General features: G+C 47.7%; 1 protein-coding gene across 2 annotated transcripts in view; it reads right to left on the reverse strand.

Annotated features, from left to right (window-relative positions):
• CTTNBP2NL (CTTNBP2 N-terminal like) overlaps positions 1–651 on the reverse strand; it is a 50288-nt gene extending 49637 nt beyond the window's left edge. Inside the window, exon 1 of one of the 2 annotated variants that reach the window (XM_004420670.3) lies at positions 600–651. The gene's annotated coding sequence lies outside the window, so the exon portion shown is untranslated. Of the gene's footprint in view, positions 1–207; positions 544–599 lie in introns of those variants that run through there. The other variant, XM_087445435.1, reaches the window with a different exon arrangement.
• Positions 652–6000: the final 5349 nt, after the last annotated feature.

The following is a 6000-nucleotide window of genomic DNA, read 5'->3' on the forward strand; positions in this document are numbered from 1 at the left end:
AGCTCTCGACCTCCCACAGGAGAAGAGAGGATCCGAGGGGCTTCAGGAGGAAAGGAGAATGGGGGATGGGACGAACTGAAGTCGGGGAAGGCCGCTTCGTCTGTGGAGCTGGCTGTCTAGATCGGGTCTCTGATTTTTGCTTCGCCCCATCCCTCTTTTTTGGAAAACACTGATTTATCTTACGGAGGAAACCAGCTCTGGTCTCACCTTAGCGAGCAGGGACAGGTGTACGGAGGGATGTCTGGCCTCCCAAAATGGGGTTGGGGGCGGCAGCCTAGAGAATGGGAACCTGTGCGCCCTCCCCAAGGTTGAGGCGCTGGGCGAGGGGTCCTTTAGATGAAGGGTGTCAGGAGGGAAGCCCCTTCTGCGGAGCTGGGATTGCCGGGGGACAATAAGCAGCTGCGAGGACCCTCGGAGGATGAGGAGCCGCCTCCTCAGGGAATACCGGGAGGTGGAGGACACGGCCCCGCCCCCTCACGGGATGGGCGCGAGCGGCAGTTGGGATGGTGGCAGGAGGACACCGGTGGTCCAACCCTTGCTATTCTCTCGAGAACCCGGCCTCCCAACCACGGCCAAGCTCCAGCCCCAGCGGCTCCTACCTTCTCCCGGCGCTCCGGGCTCTGTTCCCCTCCGCCTCCGCCACCCGCTCCCATCCACAGCCCCCTGAAGCCCCGCCCCCAACCGCCAGGCGGGGGCACTGGCATTCACCAGGGCCAATCGCTGCCTCGCCTTTCTAGCCCCGGCACCAATCCGCGCCGGCCGGGGGAGGGGCTTCTCCAGTGTCATTTAGGCTCCTCCCGGGGCCCCAGGATCCCTTTTGTTTGGGGAGAGCCAAGCTGGGATTGAGCTCGCGTCACTTCCGAGAGGAAGCGCCCTCCTCCGTCCGGGGCTTGGGGGTGAGCTCGCGCCCCTCCCGGCGCGGGTTCTGCAACTTTCCACCTTCTGTACGGTTTCTGGGCAGGACCGTGGCGAGTGCTCGGTGCCTTACCCCCACCGTCCGGGAAGCTTAGGAATGGCGGGCTTTGGGTTCCCTGATTGATTGGCACAGTAACATTTCAGTCCATCCAAAATGTTAATAAATGACGTGCTCTTTGGTGTCTGCTTTACAATTGGTGTTAAAAACCTGGGAACGTGGCTTCCCTGCTCTATCTTTTTTTTCTTGGACGAGCTTGTGGGTGTCGTGCTAGAAGAAAGGGCGCAAAGACGAAAAACCCGAAGACCCTCTTTCTCTTTTCACATCACATTTGGAAGAGAACACTAGCTCTGGAGCCCCTGCGGCGGGGACGCCGAGTAGCACCCGGGAGAGCATAAACCCGTCCCGACCTGCCTTCCAGGTAGAAGTCGAATGAATAATTGTAAATTTGTGTCTTAAGGTTTTCCACGCTATGCTTGCCAGATGAAGGGACTTTTTTGTGCCCTTGGCATCATTATACTGTGGGCAAGGGCGTTTGCAGTGAAGTTGAAACAAAGGACAATGTAGAGGATGCAAGGAGTTATCAGTCCCTTCTTGTGAACACAGGAATGCAGATCTTGCTGGTGGCAGCCAGCCCTACAGGACCAAATAACCCAGAGAGGGGAGAGGATGCATCCCTACCTGAGGTCAAGGTTTCTGGATTCCTTTTCCAGTTCAGATTGATTCAGCTGGTTAAAAGAAAAATAACCGTGTGATTTTTAATGTTAGAATAAATATTTATATTGCAATTAAATATATATAATGCATAAAGTGTATTAATTTTAATACATAGTTCCCAATCTTAACAATTATTATTAAGCAAGACAGTATTAGGGGCCTAGTACCTACGGAGGCCCTCCCATGCAGCCCTGCCCTCATGCAGTTTACAGTCTTGGGGGCAGAGTGGGGATGTGGTCAGTCTGTGCAATCAGGCAAGTTTGAAGGAAGTAAACCAGTATTTATGTCATCACTGTGCCAGGTACTTTCATATAATTATATCTTATTTAATCTTCACTACTATGTAAAAAAATCTTTCTTAACGTAAGACATACATCATTGTGCCCATTTTACAGATAAGATAGAGATTCAGAGAAATCAAGTAAAGTCAGAACTAGTACATGGTAAAAAACTTCCAACAAGGATGTGTGACTCCTGACATGTGCCATATTCTGCTCACCGCACACTAGCTCTCACAAGGAGGAGTGGTCCAGAGCATGGGCCTGGATGACTATAAAACCAGTTTTAGAGCCAGAAAAAATCTGCATGTCTCCCCCTATTGATTGTAGGCCTGAGAGGGTCCTCTCTGTATATGAAGGACAGCAAGACTATACAGAGGTGCTCAACAGCAGCCCAAGTGCTTTTGAAGTAATGAAGTAAGAAATTCAGAATGTCAGAAAGACATCATTCCCCGTGTTCAGGAGGAGACTAACAATCTGAAAGATAAGATGAAGGGGCAGGCACATAGTAGGTGCTTAATAAATACCAACTTGACTTGAAACAAAATGTCTAAAATGGTTAAAAACACAGAGTGTTAGGTGCTGGAATAGGCCCACGAATTTGAAAAATTCCATTTCCTCCTCCTCCCTTTTGCCTTGCCTATGGGTGTGCAATGAGGAAGTGCCTCATTGCCTGACAATGAGGCAGATGTGGGAGAACAGGCTATTTTCTACCCGCTTCTGAGTCACCCTAAGAGTTGTCCTAGTGAAGCAGCTCCTCCTCCCTCCCACTCCCTCCCTTTGTAGCTGTTAACCCATGGCCACCCATTCTACTCCTAGGCTGACCAGTAGGGGCAGTGCTCTGTGGCTTAGTTCATTTATAGCCACTGGTAGCTCCCCTGACTCTCTGGCTCCCTCCTGCCCATTCCTCAGTGAGTGTGGGAGGACCCAGGGAAAATGAGATCATTCCTGCCTTGTAGAAGTCAGAGTCCTAAGGGTATTCAGATTGCTTTCCTTTTACTTCATTACCCCTGGAGGTAGCAGCCTTGAGAGAGAGTTCTGGAGTCTGTGATTCTTCAATACATAAAATAAATAAATTTAGAGCCTGGTACAAGGAGGTAGAAAGTGGGTTCATAATAATATCTTAAATCTGTATAACACAATGTACCATTTTTGTATCTATTATTTTTTCAACTTGCTGGTAAATATTTATTAAATGCCTACTATGTGTCAGGCAACAACTTAGTAAGAAGAAGTAAAGATTATAGACTGTTAATTTTTCTTCAAATAGGTAAACTTTCTAGGTAGGTGTTCCATAAATGTTTTTTGTTGGTTTGGGGAGACAGTGATGGAGTAAAAGAAGGCTAGATTGGAAGTTAAAAAATCCAGAGTTCTGTCAGAATTCTCCCTCTGTCACAAACTATTAGTTTCCCAGGGCTGCTGTAACAAATTACCACAAATCGGGTGGCTTAAAACAACAGAAATTTATTGTCTCTCAGTGTGGAGGCTAGAAGTCTGAAATAAAGGTGTTGACAAGGTTGGTTCCTTGGGGGGTGGGGTGGGGTGTGAAGGAGGATCCATTCCATGCCTCTCTCTCAGCTTTCGGGGGTTCCTGGCAATCCTTGGCATTCCTTGGCTTGTAGCTGCATCACCCCAGTCTCTGCCTGTCTGCACGTGGCCTTCTTCCCTCTGTGTCTTGATGTCTCTGTATGTCCTCTCTTCATCTTATAAGGACAACAGTCATATTGTATTTAGAGCTCACCCTAATCTAGTACAACCTCATCTTAACTCGTTCCATCAACAAGACACTATTTCCAAACAAATTCACATTCTGAGGTTCCAGTTGGACATGAATTTTGGAAGGGGAAACCATTGAAACCAGTAAGCAAACCTTCGCAAAGTAACATCCCCACTTAACTTCATCTAACTTCATTGGTAAATGGCATGAAAGTAATGAACTAATGCCTAAAGATCATTTCAGTTCTATGATTATATGATAATTATATATGCTAGAAGCATTTCTCAAGCCTTACTATATGCCAGGCTCTATGAAATTGCTTTACAGTACATCTCATTTAACCTTTAAAAGAATCCTAGGAGATAGATGTGAATATTCCCACTTCACAGATGAGGAAATCGAGGCATAAAGAGGTCCACGGTCATGGAATTCATAAGTGATGAACACAGAATATTGACTCAGATCTCACCCCAAAGTGCACCCTCATAATTACTAGGCTCTATCATCTCTTCTTCATGCTAGATGGGTTAGGAAGATGGGGAATGCAAGAAATATTTTAAAATTTGATTTATGGAATACTTGGAGTTGAGTAGCAATCTTCCTGGGGTTATGTGTGTAGTTTGGACCGATTTTAAAACAAGGGAAAGCAAGAGAGGAGTGAATAGTGGTGGCAATGAAAGCTTGGTAGGGAAGAGGGCAATTGCCTGAACCTCAGTTTCCTCATTTATAAAATGGAATAATAGTTCCTGCCTACAACACCAGGTGGTTGTGGAATATCCAAGTGAGATGATGGACATGAAAGTATTTGGTAAACTCTATGAGGGATTATTATAAACTACCTGGGAGATCTTGCTCAAGCTCTTTCTCCTCTCTGGGGCCCAGCCTTCCAGCTAAACATCTGCAGGTTGAACACCTGGGGCTCTATAAGACTCCTTCTAGCTGTGACCCACTGGGACTTAATAAGGTGCTGGGTGAGCTAGATGTAGAAGTTGGAGTGAGTAGGAAAAGTGATGTGGCCTGTCTTCCCTGCCTCCTGTTCCTCAAGCCCACATCTGGCTTCTCAGACAGGATCTGGAGGTCGCAGTCTAGAACCAGAGAGGGCTCTCTAGGTGGGACCAGGCTGAAGCCAGGAGGAAAGTGTGCTCTCCGTGGCTCCCTGCATTTTCTTTCTTTCTTTTTTTTTTTTGTAAGGAAGACTGGCCCTGAGCTAACATCCACTGCCAATCCTCCTTTTTTTGCTAAGGAAGATCAGCCCTGAGCTGACATCTGTGCCCGCCTTCTTCTATTTTGTATTTGGGATGCCGCCACGGCATGGCTTGATGAGCGGTGTGTCAGTCTGCGCCCAGGATCCAAACCTGCGAATCCCGGGCCACCGAAGATGAGGGTGCGAACTTAACCACTACGCGGCCATGGGACCGGCCCCTCCCTGCGTTTTCTCCCATCATTTGTTCCCACAAAGGCCTGTCTGAGTTGTCCTTAAGCGTTCTCTTCCTGCTTGGATCACACACAACCGGGAGATGCGGTGCAGCGGTAGAGAGATTTCTGGGCGTGGCCCTCACTGTGTTCCCGAGCTTACTGCTCCCCCTAGTGCTGAGCAGTGAGTCTTGCAGCCGTCCGCTTCCCTCTTGGCTGTGCCAGTGCGCTCTAGGGAGGCCTCTCATCGGACAATTTTTCCTTTTATGGATGTGGCCTGAGAGCACAGGAGGTGTGGGGCTCCAAAGACCAACAGTTCGAAGAACCACCTTGAGAGACAGATTCTTCTGGTTTTTAGCCAGATGTTGGGGCTACCTTGGCCATGAGGGAGCCAGGAAACTCTTATCCTGGATTGCATAAGAGGAGATTGGGAAGGAAAGGGACAGAAATCTAACGCTGAGTGCCTACTATGTGTCAGGCACTGTGCCAGGTGCTTTACTTAAATTAACGTGTATAATCCTTGTAATCTTTACATACATAATCCTTGTGACCATCCTAAGAGGTAATTGTTATTACTTCTAGTTTTTCAAATAAGAAAGCAAGTTCAGAGAGGTCAAGTGTCTTGCCAAAGGTCACAGAAAAACAATAACAACGATAACATCAAACAATTATTTAGTGCCTACTTCACACCAGGCACCTTATTTCTTTTAATCCTCACAGCAAACCGTTAACATAGTTACTATAATCTCTATTTTACTGATGAGGTCACTGAGATTTAGGTGCTTTAAGAAAGGGATAACTGAGAAGCTTGACTGAGATCAAAGAACTAGGTTCTCCTGACCCCGGACCCACGCTGTTTCCTTTCCACCATTGCCTCATGGAGCTGGTGGGTGGTGGAGGTGGGACTGAGCCCAGGCCTGTGTGACTCATTGTTCTTTCCATGGCTGAGACTGCCTGGCAGC

Source organism: Ceratotherium simum, chromosome 2 (genome assembly GCF_057802395.1).
Source record: "Ceratotherium simum simum isolate JZ-2026a chromosome 2, ASM5780239v1, whole genome shotgun sequence".
Taxonomy (NCBI): Eukaryota; Metazoa; Chordata; class Mammalia; order Perissodactyla; family Rhinocerotidae; genus Ceratotherium; species Ceratotherium simum.